This window comes from Sceloporus occidentalis, unplaced genomic scaffold (assembly GCF_023333645.1).
Source record: "Sceloporus occidentalis isolate IW3139 unplaced genomic scaffold, rSceOcc1.0.p SCAF_6, whole genome shotgun sequence".
Lineage (NCBI taxonomy): Eukaryota > Metazoa > Chordata > Lepidosauria > Squamata > Phrynosomatidae > Sceloporus > Sceloporus occidentalis.
This window is the reverse complement of record NW_028316986.1, coordinates 53,486,507-53,499,187: the sequence shown is the minus strand read 5'-3', so window position 1 is coordinate 53,499,187 and position 12,681 is coordinate 53,486,507. Positions and strand designations below refer to the sequence as shown.

The following is a 12,681-nucleotide window of genomic DNA, read 5'->3' as shown; positions in this document are numbered from 1 at the left end:
CCAGGCCTCGGAGGTGGAGAAGAACTGCTGGACCTGATCCCATTCCCCACCACCACTCCCCTCTCCTTTTGTGTCGTGTCTTCTTAGATTGTAAGCCTGAGGGCAGGGAACCGTCTAACTAAAAGATTGTATGTACAGCGCTGTGTAAATTTACAGCACTTTATAAATAAAGGTTAATAATAATAATAATAATAATAATAATAATAATAATAAATGCTGATCCCAGGGTTCCATAGGATGGAACCATGGCACTTAAAGTAGCTCTCTTTCTGGCAGCAGGTGAAGGCCTTGTTTAAAATTCCTGCTTGGTCATGGAAGCCCATTGGGTGACTTTGGTCAAGTCATAGCCTCAAAGGACAGCAAAGGCAAAATCCCTCTGAATAAATGTTGCCAAGGAACCCCTGTGACAGATTTGCTTTAGGGTTGCCATAAATCAGGAACAACATGAAAGTACACAGCAACAACAACAAAATGTGTGTGAAGTGGTGCGCTTTCCATATTTGTATGTTTTATAATTTTTTATGTTTTAACTGCTTTAGCCATTTTTAAAAAATAACACTGTTATTTAATTACTTTCTAACTTTTGTATAATAGCTGTGCAATGTGAAAGGGTTTTCTATCTGTAGTATTAGCCTGTCAGGTATCCCTGGGTATTTCAGAAACAGGGTGAGATAGAAAATAGGGTTTCAGTTCAAAATTATACCCCCCCCCCAAAAAAAAAGATAAATAATAGCAGAAGTATGAATAAAACATCCATTTACTCCTTTGCATTCATTTATGCAATTATTACCATAATTTAACTATACCTTACCACAGAGGGGAAGACTAGGACTTGTGTGTTTGCTTAGGTGGTAACTGTTGTTTGATGACTTCAAGGCCCCTGGTTTACCTTCTGATAATTCTTTATCTTGAAGCTGCACCTGGATTGGATAGACCTTCAAACAACAGACATCTTCAAATAAATGACTGTCCTCTGTAAAGCAGAACACATGACCACTTTAGATAATGAAACAGGTCCAAGAGTTTTAGAGCTGGCTCTTTGGTCACCAGAGTCATTGTTCATGTTGCCAGTGATTCAGGAGTTCAGGTAGGAGATAAGAGAGAGAGAAACCTATTTCTATGGGCAAGATGATCAGTGGGTTATGGGTGTGAAGGGTTATCAAGACTTTGGAGTGACTGGAAAAGAGTTGATTGGGGAGCTAAAGAGGGAAGAAGTTGTACCCAGATTCTCTACAACTGGGTCTCTTGCCTATAGGATCCTAACTGCTGAACAGTCAGTGAGAAATGAGCTCCATTACCAGTGGGGGGGGGGGGGGGGGAAACCAAGGCCATGGAAGATGGCCTTCTTGATATAAACCATAGTAAGGAAACCTTGTAAAAATGGCAAGGGTAGCTAGAATTTTCCTTAAGAGTCTATTTATATAAAGAAATGGTGGCTAACGATCATCTCCAGCTTTGGCACTCAGGGTTAAATTGGGTTATATAAAGTTCCAAAGCATCTGGAAAGTAGTTAGATTTCTTCTTCCTAATGATGTTATGCCTTGGCTTCCTCTACGTTCTGCTGTTACTCTTATTTAATTTTGACTCGGGAACCATGAGATTTCCTGGGTTGTGGCTTTGCTGTTTATTCATTCATTCATTCATTCATTCATTCATTCATTCATTCACTGATTTGATTCCCTTGGTGTTACTATTGATGTCTTCCCCCAGATAAATGCCTGCTGAGCAGGAGGGCAGGAGGAGGGGTTTAAACATAATTTTGATGCTTGTTCTGAGCCATCACATTAAATCCTTGCTCAGCTGCACTAAATAGCACATAACTGTTATCCACATCAGAATGATAGTTAGAGACTGCATCTGAGACAGCTTAACAGCTATAAAAGCTGTCCAAAGGTTTCATTACACACAGAAGTTGTCTCTGGTGCAATGTCATACATATGTAAAAAGATAAGATGATGGAGAACAAGCCAACTAACAGATGTGGCATACATTTGGAAAAGGAACTGTTTGCATAAGCAACTGGGCATAATGGACATTATCCCAAATTTTCATTTTTACCCTTCTGTATTATGTCTCCTGAGGTTTTTTCGGGGGGGGGGGGGGGTCTTTTCTTTGCATGTCTGTGAACAAAAACATAAATGAAAATAATTATTTGTGCGTGCGTGTGTGTGTGTAGAGCTTCTATATGGGTACATCCTGACTACAGAAAACTTCACCTTAAGATCCAGGGCAGTGCATAGAGTTGCAAGTAAAGACAGCCTGATTTATTGATTATTCCATGTGGCCCAAATTCATAAAATTGTAATAATTTGGGATGCATGGATTTCTCAAGGATGTTTGCAATGAATTGAAAGGCATAGTTGTGTTATTCTGGAATATCAGTATGCAAAGGGGATCATGTAACACCATGCAATGAATTCAGAACACATGATGATTTAATTAGATGAAGAACAAAGGATGGAGGGTTGAGATTCAGGGCTGATGCACACACTGTAGTTGTTCCAAAATATCTGTCAGTATTTTAATCAGTGTTCAAGGTATGTGTAGGAGAGGGAAAGGAGGTCTGAATATTGCTTTCTGTGTGCTAAAATCTCCTGCAGGAATCATGTCAGTGGAGATTATAGATGGGGAAAATGACTTCCTTTTTGCATCCTTATTCCACAATCGTGCAAAAAATATCAGATGATGCCATGTTTATCTGGTCATTATCCTGTCAGTGAAGTGAAATTGTCTGCGATTGTGTGAAAGACTATCAGATGACATCACAGTTATCCCACCATTATCCTGTCAGTGAAGCGGAATTGTCTTGTCATTTTTCATTAATGGAAGTTTCTGCTATTCAAAACTAACAGGACAATTTCACTTCATTGATGGGATAATGACAGGATAAGCACAACGAGTATGATAGTTTTTCACATGATAAGGATGGGATAAGGAAGAGACCAATCTGTTTCACTTCTGTCCTCCCCCCCCCCCGCCATCTGATAATCTCCAGTGAGAAATGGCACTCTGCCACAGGAATAGAGGACACTCTGCAACAGGAATAGAGTTTTTCCTCTAATCCATTGTTATCCTCAAATACAGTGCCAGCCGCTAACTTGAATGGAGATGGGAAAGTGTGCTAAGAAATATTTTGGGGGCTAAATCTGCTCCTGACTCCTGGTAATCTAATCCCTTGGGATTTAGATCTATTTGTATCTATATAGTGCTATCTTTACCTCTTGGGTTCTGTGATTTTACTTACTATGGCAAAATCTTGAAAACTGCTTTAGATCCAATTCTTCCTTTTGACACATAGACCAACTTACATGGAGGGTTCTAGTGGGCTTCTGCCCAGTTGTTTATTGGGAGCCAAACTGAGTTACCTTCAATTGTGCCATAGGAATAAATGCTTTCACTGGTAAATATTGGCAACCATCATGTGGAGGTCACTTTTCATAACAAGTGTTACCCCATTGTGAGCCTTCTTACACACAGTAGGTCATCATCATTAAGCAGAACTCTCCACAACATTACAAAGAGCTTTTTATTTGAGGGCTGCAGTAATATGGAGAAAATTGTCCCAATTTACATGGTCAGCTACGTCAAACTGAATGGCTCATCATTCAATGACAGGCATTGTGTGGAATACTTTAAAGTGGATTCCATGCTCCAGCTGTGGCATGTGCAACAAGCCAAAATTAAGGAAAGGAAGAGAAAAGGTTTTTCATGTAGCCATAGAAATTTCTGAAAACTTTATTGGCCTCTACAAAATTTCACATTTTCATCATCCTATCTTCTGCTTAAGAAATCACTTGTTCTCCCCCCATATAGCACCATTATGTAATTATGCTTCTAAGATGAGGATATGCAGTGGGATTATGCAGCCTTCTCTTTGGCCTGCATAACTCAGCTGTATAGCCTGACTGGCCCTACTATTAGATAAAAGGAAGAGTCCACCATAAGCAGCTGGTTTTGAGTGACGTGAAAAACAAATTGTTAATTGTATCATCTGTCCTTCCCCAAATTTTGTCCCTGTCCCCCATGGTGAAAATTGTCCCATTACATCCAGGAAATACTAGAAGGACCAATGGGACAAAACCAGCTATGAACTGCCGAGAATTAACAGCCAAAAGCTTTTAACAATATTTTGTTTTCTAAAAATCTGCAAATATCAAATGTCTAGCAGAGGCACAGAGACACACAAACCCTGATACTGTCTGTTTGAAATTTGGCTGGGTTAATCCTCTTTTTAGGATCTACTTTTCCAAATTGTATACAGATGTGTGGGGGGAAACCAAAAATGTATAGTCATTTTGGTTTCCCATTGCAAGTCAATGGCTCTAATAAAATGGATATCTGAATCTCAGTTCAGGCTTCAGGTCCAGATGGGTCAGATTCAGATCAGTCTAGACTGAATTACACTCAGATCTGAATCACTGAATCAGATTCTGAACTGAATCAGGGGCCCTGCACACATCCCTGTCTCTGACCTCAAAAGGGCTTTGTATGTTGTATGTATAATTTATGTGAATATATAGTGGTTATGGAAACTCCTGTTTTTCATTTTGATCCAAGTCCCTTGACATAATCAAACCTGGCTGTCAAATTCACATGAGCTGGTAAACACTGACAGTCATGTTCATAGGAACAGACCCAGTCTGAAAGTTGCACTTGCCCAGCTGCCATCATCACAATCACTTAGGCCTGTTACAGACTGCCAAAATAAGCTGCTTCGGGTCTCTTTGGAGGTATACTATTTAAATGATGCATGGGTCCTAAGAGTCCAGAGGTTGCACCAAAGCCACACTCCATTCCTAAGCACTGGAGTGCAGCTTTGGTGCAGCTTCCGGATTCTTCGGATGCATGCATCATTTAAACAGCATACCTCCAAAGACACCCGAAGCAGCTTTATTTTGGCAGTTTGTAACAGGCCTTAGTGCCATTTCTACATTAAAAGAGATCCTGGGCTTTCCTCCTGGAGAACATGGCTTCTCCCATGGTAGAAAGTAGCAATCTTGTAAAAAGATTTGTAATGAGGCTTGGTGTAACCATATGAAGGTCACCAGCCAGCCAAATATATAAATGCCGTCTTTTAAAAGCATAAACAATTTTCAGGCTTAAATTCAAAGAAATAATGACAAAATTACACAGGAGATTCACAAAAATAATTTCATTGCCGCTGGCCTTCTTGGAAATTCTCATATGAGCACTAGTATGGTGCAGTGGTTTAAGCATTGGGCTATAATTCTGGAGACCAAGTTTTGATTCCCTGCTCAACCATAGAGACTCAGCCCCAGAAAACCTCATGATAGGTTCAGCATTGGACAGAAATTACTTAAAGGTACACAACAACAACAGGTTTCATATGTGGACCAAGCAGCACGTATGAAGTACCAGACACAAGGCACTTTGCTGCCTGAAGCAAAGGACAAGATCATAGTTCCCTCAGTGGGACAAGCATTAGGTGTTCTTACAACTACTGGAAGTATTTACCTCTGCTCTTTCAATGAAGAAAACGCAATAGGGGTAGGGTTGCACATGGCATATACAGTTCTGTCTCCCAACCTCTTGACATGGCTCCCTGCCCTGCAGTAGCTGCCATCTGAAAAACAGATTTTGCAGGTATCTCACTCTGCTTTCTGACAGTTCTGGCCCCCAGCAGAAAAAGGAAATTTTCATATTACCCCAGACACAATACTTTTCAAAGCATCCTGTTCCTAGGTTCAGCTGTTTGCATCACTAATTCTTAAATACTGGTGAATAATCCAGGAATATAGCCTAAGTAAAAAAAAAAGGAAGTCTGCTTTTTTTACTATTGGGCATACTCCTGTCCAGAAGACCTGCATTTCTGTATTCATTCCTCTGTTGTATACAGGTGTGGGGACTCATATGATTATGAAACAGTCCGCAAAATAAATGTGTGAGAAAAAATCCTGTCTTTAACAAACCAGATACATTTTCACTGGTTTATAATAATCAAAATAGACAACAGCCAGTAGTACCAAGAAGGATCTAGGGACATTAGTGGTTCATATTTTATAAGGCTAATTTTTCAATTCTTTACCCATTTACCTGGAAGTAATACATAGTTCACTCAACCAGAATTAATTCTGAGTAGATGTGCCAAGGATTGCACTGTTAAATTTTGCATACTGACAGAACACAATATCTGTTATAAGCCATTACATGAAGTGTAGATCCTTATGAAACCATTTCATGTAACAGTGGTCCTGAATTCAGTTATAGTATGCACTGGGACACAGGTAAGTGCGTTGAGCATGCACTCCTAAGAGCTGAAAAATAAGACACATTGGTCACTGTCCTACTTTCCTAGTGCTAACATATTTCTTTGATGTCAAGAGGGCCTCTGGCAGCCAAAAGGAGGCTAAGAGGTGCCCTCACTTCTCCAAAGAGAAGAAATTGCCAGGTAAGGATGCCAACATACCTGGCTGGGTAAATTTGCACACATACTTAAAGTTATAATAGGTGGCCCTTCTGTGTGATAAAGGCGCCCTAGAGGACTCTGGCACTGGGACAGAGGGAAGAAAGGTCATGCCACAAATTCCAGTTATGGAAAGGAGCCAGATAATATCTACAATCCTCAAGAAAGAAAATCAAGAAGTAACATAAACCAGGGCAGGTTCAGATATAGCAAAGATTAGAATGGAAATGGAGGATACTATTGAGCTTTCCATGTAAAAAGGGGGTTGAGGTCAAAAGGATCAAAGCGTTGTGGTAACCCTGCTATGCAGAAAGGTTACAGCATTTAGTGCAAGCAGAGGTTGATGGCCTACATGTCAGTCAGCACTTTGGATAATTTCTTTAAAGTTCCAACTAAAACTCCGGGTAGACCAGAGTCCAATGACTTGAAAGTCACTAACTACCACTGTTTCGGCCTGTTTATTTTATTTAAAAGGAAAGTAAGGCGAGACATAATCCATGTATATAAAATTGTGCATAGTGTAGGGAAAGTACATAGGAGATTACTATATGTGGCTTTTCAATCGTAATTATGCTCATAAAATAGCTTTGACAATACTTATCACTGACTACTAGCTATGGTGGATGTATGTTTTTGTATAACCGTTGCTGGGGAATGTGTACAGGACAGTACTGCTGCACTTGTGTCCTACCAGTGGGCTTCCCAAAGGCAACTGGTAGAGATAATTTCTGGTATGAGATAATTTCTTAATATCTCATTTCTGTCAAATGTATGATGTGGCTCACTTTCTGCTGGAGTGATTTGGGGGACACTTTTCTGAGTTCAACTGTGTGTGTGTCTTCTGTATTTGACACCATGTTTGCCCTATGGAAACCTAAGACAAACCTATCATGGGGTTTTCTTTGCAAGATTTGTTCAGTAGAGGTTTGTGATTGCCTTCCCTGAGGCTGAGAGCATGTGACTTACCCAAGATCACCAAATGGGTTTCATGGCCAACCAGGAATTGAACCCTGGTCTCCAGAGTTGTAGTTCATCACTCAAACCACTATGCCACACCCGACTCTCATACTGTATTTAACTGTATTTAAGAAGTTATTGACAATTCATTCTTTAAAAAAACATGTACAATCACTAATTTTATGAATGGTATTTGCCTGTCATTTGCCTCATAGTTTCACAGCTGGATTAGTAGATTCTCTTCATTCTTACAACACTAAACTCTGTGCCTGGAAGAAGAAAAACAGGACAATTGCCACATAATTCCTTCATGGGATTTTATTCTTGCATCTTCAGAAGCATAGGGCATTTGGGATAACTTTAAATCAGTTTCAACTGCTTCCTTGCAGCTGTTTCCATCTCTGCATAAATGTCACTCTTTGCCACTGCTTAACACTGGAACTATGTTTGTTTAAAGTTAATTATATAAAACATTGTGTGGGGATGATCTTTTGTATCTTTTTATGTGTAATGTTTTAAATATTTTAAATGTTTTTATGTGCTGTAAATTGTCCAGGGGGACTGAGAGGGAAGGAAGGAAGGAAGGAAGGAAGGAAGGAAGGAAGGAAGGAAGGAAGGAAGGAAGCAGGCTGTTTTTCCCCTAGCCATACCACTATAAGAAAAATATACCTCTGATATAGGGAAATGGTACTCAATAATAATTTTAATAATAATAATTTTTATTTATATTTCCCACCTCTCCCTGTGGATTGAGGTGGGATTACAGCAATAAAACAATTCCATATAAAATACAATCGTTAAAACAATAACATTACTATTAATTCACTAAAATAATGGATCATCAACTAACATTCACACTAACAGTAACACAGGCTCCTGATGTTTTGGATTACAAGTCCTATCTGTAGGAATATTTGGTTGTGGCAGAAAACAGAATAGAAAACAAGATGGTTTCATAAGGTTAAAAAGTAAAATATATGTTTATTCTTACAGAAAATCCATCTGTGATAGGAAAAGAAATACACAAAAGAAGATCACCTATATTTTAGTAGAAGACCCCCTAAAAGATAGCTCTTATGTGTGGATATAGGCCATCCTGAGGTAGAAGCCTTGTGGATGCTCCCTTCCAAAGTGTCCTAAAAATGACTAACACTTGCAAGAAGGGGATGTTACCTTTGTTGGCAGCCAAGAAGCTGGGAAAGGCTTGAACACGTCGATCAAGAAACATTGAGTTGAAAACCAAAAAGGCAGTAATGTACTTAAGAGGTCCCTCTATCCCTAATTACTAAATGCAAGCTCTGATGCCTCTTTGCTTCCAGCACCATCATAATAATTAAACGTAAAAGAGCTACAGGGCAGAACAACTGGCGGTCATCCCATTTGCCTAAACCAGCTGTAATGAACTGAAAAAAGTGATGTGGAGTTTCAACTAGCCCAGAAGGAAAATCAGTGGAGACTGCTCAGACATTAGGTCTTGGAGGCAGAAGGAAGGACAGCTCCCAGCCATTTCTCCCCAGTCCTCTGGCCTTTTCCCTTTCTTGGAGAACAACGCTTTGAGGCCATTTGTACTTGTCCTTCATCCATAATGCTAGCCTGCTGCCTTTCATTATGGTGCAGGATTCTGTTCCCTTTCCATGTTGAAGATGTAATTGCAACGCCTTTTCACTTTGGTATGAAAAATGGAGAAAGGCATCCTTTGCCTCACCATCATGCCTTGAAATAAATGCCTTGGATAAAAACCATGACACATGTGGCCAAGCAACATGAAAGTGTCATCACAAAAGCAAAAATTCTTAAGGATGGAGAACACACAAGCTAGGAGAGATTGCAGCAATTTGCTTTTGCCTAAGCCTACTGGAAAAGGCAAGATTCTGCCCTTCCTGTTCTTTTAACCTGATGAGTTAATGGTGTGTAAACTACTATGACACTTTGAAGTCAGTTTGCAGGAACTGAATAAGCTAGGAAAAAGAAGAAAGGGGAGGAGAGAGAACCTGGGACATATTAAAAATGGGATGAACTGGCCCAGCCCTGATTATCATTGGGGAATAAATACCACCACTTTTGACAGGAGGCTTTAGTTTATGTGTATAATGGGGAAATGGTACATTTCTGGTTAAAGAATAACCTGCCCCTTTCCATTACGTATTCATGCTTCCCCATTGATTTCAGTCTTCTAAAACGATGGAAGGGGGGGGGGGAGAGTTCCATCCTGCACCCTAAACCATCAAGATTTTTCTGGCTGGGTATCCATGGCAAGAATAAACCATTAACCAGATTTGACTGATTCTTTAGACAGGAGGAAATAAGGAAAAGATTATGATCACATCTCTGAGTACAAAAGGAAACATTAGGCCAAAGAATGAAAAGTGGAATGACATATTTCATGAATAATGCTGATAAAATATTTTACAGTATTAGCTAACTTAATTGTTCCCCCTCCTCCTTAAAGTGCAATCTGTATGACCTTAAGAGTCAGATAAGGCAGTTAGACAAAATGTCTGTGAAGAACACTGTGTATTTTCATTATTAACCCAGTCCGCCCCCCAGCCCACCCCTATGTTTAATACATCCCCTAATCAGACAGACATACACTCCAAAATGGAAGGCTGACTGTTGGGAGGTCACTGCAAAACCTGAAATATATTTGTTTAACTTTTCCTCAGATATAAGTTATGCAGACTTCTGAAACCAGGCAGGAAAGCGAGCCCCTATGAAATGACTACGGCATCTGAGGAGCTGAGGGTGCATAAGTCAAGTTCTCAAGCCTCTGAGACAAAATAGGTCAGTAGTGTTGCTGGGAGACTTACGTAAGGTAGAAAGCAGCAAACCACAGAAAAGGAAGGAGAGTCGGCTTGCAAGAAATGCCAAGCCATTCAAGCTTGTGACTAAACAGAAAGAACTAGTTTGTGCGGTGCACCTCTTCTTGTGGTGTTTGGACTGGGCCAGACTTTAAAGTCAATTATCTTTTATTTAAAAGCATTACCAAATCATTATTGTTATTGCATTTCAGTCCCAGGGAAGGGAATTTTATTGCTTGGCTGGTTAAGGATTAATTAAAATCTTGAATCATGTGATCAGGGTGTATGCAGGGTAACCCAGCAGGCTGGATGAGAAGGATTTGCAAGCAACTGTAGTCCTATACCAGATTACCTGATAGTAAATCTAATGGGATTTAAATGTGTGAGGACTGAAAACTGAGTAATTCATTCAATGTGTCCTAGAATTTGAATGTTTAACTCTTGATGTTTTGTATATTCAGCCATGCTAATTCTGAGTTAAGGATGCCACTTCTTTTATTCTGAAAGGCTCTTTATCCTTAACATATATACAGCAGGAAGGTACAACATGGTCTTCTCCATGCTAGAAGTAACTATACCTATTCAATATGGCCACTAAAGATGGTTCAGAATTTTCATTTGGGGGGTTTAAGAATTTATCAAAAATTGGTATCTTCATCTTCAATATTACATATTCAATATTTATTTATTTATTTCATTTCATTTATATGCCAGCTTTATCCTGGAAACAGACCCAAGGTGACTCACAGGTAAAATCAGTTTAAAACTTTACAATAAAGATTTAAAAACAATTAAGATCATTTTTTAAAAGGTAAATGTTTTGCCTTTGATAAGATTGTCTAGTGGTGACTGAGTGTGGAAGGCAGTGGTTATGTGGCCAACATAACTAAATGCCGAGATACATGGAACGCTGTTACCTACCCACCAAAGTGGTACCTATTTATCTCCTTGCACTTTTACATACTTTTGAACTGCTAGGTTGTCAGAAGCTGTGACCAGTGGTGGGAGTTCACTCTGTCATGCAGCACTTGGGTCTCGAACTGCTAACCTTGTGATTGTCAGAGTCAGTGTCTTAACTGCTAAGCCATTGTGTCTTCGTTTTACTAAAACAATAATAGATGGAAAGAAAATGGTTGTTGATATTCTACATTGGCTACTTAGTTATGTCTGCATAGTAAGTAACGGCTGTGTACTTAAGTATCACCTCCTGGCCTGACCACCCCCAACCCACCTTAAGAGAGCTCTATTCACCTTCCCATCAGATGCAAGGAGAGTAACATTTCCTCCCCCTCTCCCACCAGTGAACAAGCCTCCAAGAAGGACCTGTGACAGAGGCCCTGCTTCTCATTGTCCCAGCCTCATATGCTGATGGCAGTGGAATGGAAATGTCATCTTCCTTACTGAAGCTGAACAGACCTCCTTCACCTGATCCAGCTACTGGCTCTTAAGGTGACCTGGACTGGCATTTCCAGTTGTCCTTGGTATCTGCCGGGAATCCATTCCGGATCACACACACACACCCCGCATGGATACCAAAATCTGTGGATGCTTAAATCTGCTACCACACAACCCCACCACCATTGGGGACAATGGGACTCATCCGTCCTGCCTGCCTGCCTGCCTTCTTTTCTGTCTTCCTCCCTCCCTCCTGGCTCTCACAGGAGTGGGGCGGCAGGGACTAGTGGGGCGCTGCCACTTCCTCTATCTCCCACCTCTTCTTCTTCTTCCTCTTCCTCTTCCCACCTCTTCCTCCTCCCACCTCCACTTCTTCCACTTCTTCCTCCTGCCTCTTTTTCTTCCTCCTCCTCCCATCTCTTCCTCCTCTCAACTCTTCCTCTTCTTCCTCCTGCCAATAAAGGTTGTGTAGGAGCCCTGTCCTTTTGTTGCACCAGGCCACCCTGGATGAGATTGGAAGAAGGAAAGCCAGGTGTGATAATGAAATACAGGTCTGTTTATGGGTCATATCTTATATCTTCCTCGTACAGAGCAAGGGTTAACATGATTTAGATTAAGAATTTAGGAAATTTAGATTTTTCCCCAATATATACATATATATATAATTGTTTAGTATAATAAAGCAGAAGAAGCTTAAAGTTAAAAGACCAATCTTTAATACCTAAATTTGTTATAGGATCTATTCCTTTACTGCAAAACAATAGAACTTTAAATTAAAGTCAGTTTATAAAATCTGTCTGTATTATAGAATCCTTATTCTAAAACAATAGATGTTTAAATTAAAAACAGGTTATACAATCTTGATTTATTTGAAAATGAAGTCTAAATTAAAGACATCTTATGAAACCTACATTTATTATAAAATATTTATTATAAAGTTGTACAAGGCTAAATTAAAAAGAGTGTCTCTAAACCTTTAGCCCCTCAACTCTTTTAACTGTTGGTTTATACTGTAGTAAGGAAAGTTATAATAAAAGTGCAGCATTGCAAAAGTTTCGATATAGCCCTTGTTCAGGCTCCATAAACACATTCAGTGCACGTATGCCA

At 39.8% G+C, this 12,681-nt stretch overlaps 1 long non-coding RNA gene across 1 annotated transcript; it reads left to right on the top strand.

Annotated features, from left to right (window-relative positions):
* The first annotated feature begins 10,048 nt into the window (after window positions 1-10,048).
* On the top strand, window positions 10,049-12,316 carry LOC149310749 (uncharacterized). The gene is made up of 3 exons (XR_016281707.1): window positions 10,049-10,162; window positions 10,894-10,928; window positions 11,481-12,316. It is a non-coding gene; the product is annotated as an uncharacterized LOC149310749 (long non-coding RNA).
* Window positions 12,317-12,681: the final 365 nt, after the last annotated feature.